A 2832-nucleotide genomic window follows, 5' to 3' on the forward strand; every position below is an offset into this window, starting at 1 on the left:
AGTGGAACCCGACTACAGACGTAGTCTTCTTACAGCACCAGGAGGTGAGCATGAATTCATTTCTGTTGACTGGAAAATATCAGACATTAGAAAAACACACATCACGTGTAGCTTCTGAATGCTGCTAGTTATTTCAAGTTTACTAAGCCACAGAAACAGTGCTCTGCCAGCTCCGACGGGCACAGCACATTGAGGTTCTGAACTGGACTGGTAATTCAAAAAGGAAAGTGCTATGCAATAGGAGTCTTCTTTCCATCCCTGCATATCTAAGTTAAAGGGGTGTTGTGCGGCACTAAGGAGTGTAGACAGAGTACATGAAACTGAAACTTCCCTACTTTTCGTTGTCTCTGCAATGCAGACGATCCCTCGTTAATGATCCCGTACAGAACACCATGTGAGTTTCGGAATTCCATTTTGTTCTATATCCTCTCTCTAAGTGAAGCTTAGAGTAGACACTGCATTACAGCAAATAGCTTACACTGGTTTTGTGAACCCAAGGAATTCTCTTCTTGCATGTACAGTAACAGAGCAACATACCTGGCTGACACTGCCTCCCAGCACACCTAGTGCCTGTGAACACATTACCATCTGCAGCAGTGCAATTCAGATTATGAGTTTACACAGATCATACTGATGATGAAGAACAGTTTCCATGCTTATAAACTACTACACAATGGAAAATGTTACTACAGAGGTGTCATCATAATGTATGCAGCTGTCCTGAGAGAGAGAGAGAGAGAGAGAGAGAGGGCACACACCATACTGTGAGCTCTGTTTGTCTGACAGCTCCTGTAAACAATGCACTTCCTGTTTTTGGCTCATTCCTGGATATTGATGTCCATAGTCCATATACAGAAGGTGCTCTTAAATGAACTGGTGCCAAACACTGTATTAATCTGGTCTTTAGTCCAGGGAATATTTATTGCAAAACATGATTTATTACTCTTTTTTTTTTATGTGTTGTAAAAACATATTAGTAATAGATCAATAAACCCTCATGACAAACTGTACATAATGCACAAAGTCAGTTGCCAATTCAAAAACAATGAGCCTTGTAAACCGGATCACTTGCATTGGTTCTAGGAGCGCTGCATTGACTCTATTCCATGAGGCGTCTTGATGTCTGTTTTACTGTAATTGCATGTCTGATTGAGGTGTGGAAAGGTGCAATGCTCCTGGGTGGCTTGAGTATACAGTGGAAACCGCATTCATTAGAAACACTCATCTTAAAAACATCTTTATTAAATTCATAGTACCGCAAGCTAGAGCATTACGAAAAAAAGTCTATTCTAAAAATATGAGTTGTTACACATAGCTGCCCTATTTGGCAATAGTATACTCTGAAACAGGAAATGTCCTTTTAAATAAGAATTTACCAAACCTTACCAATGTACAGCCACTCAGTGAAAGGCTCTGACAGAGTATGGTCCGATGCACAGTCACTCAGTGAAAGGCTCTGATAGAGTATGGTACGATGCACAGCCACTCAGTGAAAGGCTCTGATAGAGTATGGTACGATGCACAGTCACTCAGTGAAAGGCTCTGATAGAGTATGGTACGATGCACAGCCACTCAGTGAAAGGCTCTGATAGAGTATGGTACAATGCACAGTCACTCAGTGAAAGGCTCTGATAGAGTATGGTACGATGCACAGTCACTCAGTGAAAGGCTCTGATAGAGTATGGTACGCTGGACAGTCACTCAGTGAAAGGCTCTGATACAGTATGGTACGATGCACATTCACTCAGTGAAAGGCTCTGATAGAGTATGGTACGATGCACATTCACTCAGTGAAAGGCTCTGATAGAGTATGGTACGATGCACATGCACAGTCACTCAGTGAAAGGCTCTGATAGAGTAGTATGGTCACGATGCACATGCACATCACTCAGTGAAAGGCTCTGATAGAGTATGGTACGATGCACAGTCACTCAGTGAAAGGCTCTGATAGAGTATGGTACGATGCACAGTCACTCAGTGAAAGGCTCTGATAGAGTATGGTACGATGCACATTCACTCAGTGAAAGGCTCTGATAGAGTATGGTACGATGCACATTCACTCAGTGAAAGGCTCTGATACAGTATGGTACGATGCACAGTCACTCAGTGAAAGGCTCTGATAGAGTATGGTACGATGCACATTCACTCAGTGAAAGGCTCTGATACAGTATGGTACGATGCACATTCACTCAGTGAAAGGCTCTGATACAGTATAGTACGATGCACAGTCACTCAGTGAAAGGCTCTGATAGTAGTATGCACAGTACGATGCACACAGCCACTCAGTGAAAGGCTCTGATAGAGTATGGTCCGATGTACAGTCACTAAGTGAAAGGCTCTGATAGAGTATGGTACGATGCACAGTCACTCAGTGAAAGGCTCTGATAGAGTATAGTACGATGCACAGTCACTAAGTGAAAGGCTCTGACAGAGTATGGTCCGATGTACAGTCACTAAGTGAAAGGCTCTGATACAGTAGTAACTAATCTGAAAAGACTGAAAGTCTGTCGCTGCTGGATTTGCAAAGTCTGGACACAAAACTCTCATTGCAGAGCAGTTTGATCCATTCCTGGTTTCACTGTGAGTTTAATAAGACACACCAGAGCTTGTTACCCAGACAAGGTGAAACTGCGAGGCAACACAAGTCATATTTCCCTTCCCTGTGGCAGCTTTCAGTTTGCGTTGTAATAAATACAAGCAAGTTTATTGTTTATCCACTCTGAGTTTAACAGTGTCCTCTCACTCGCCATAACCCAGAACACATCAGAAAATGACCAGAACGTGCAGGGGAGGCTCGTTTTCCATGTGCTCCACACCTTGCACAGGTCTCTT

This window comes from Polyodon spathula, chromosome 22, assembly GCF_017654505.1.
Source record: "Polyodon spathula isolate WHYD16114869_AA chromosome 22, ASM1765450v1, whole genome shotgun sequence".
In the NCBI taxonomy this organism is placed as follows: Eukaryota; Metazoa; Chordata; class Actinopteri; order Acipenseriformes; family Polyodontidae; genus Polyodon; species Polyodon spathula.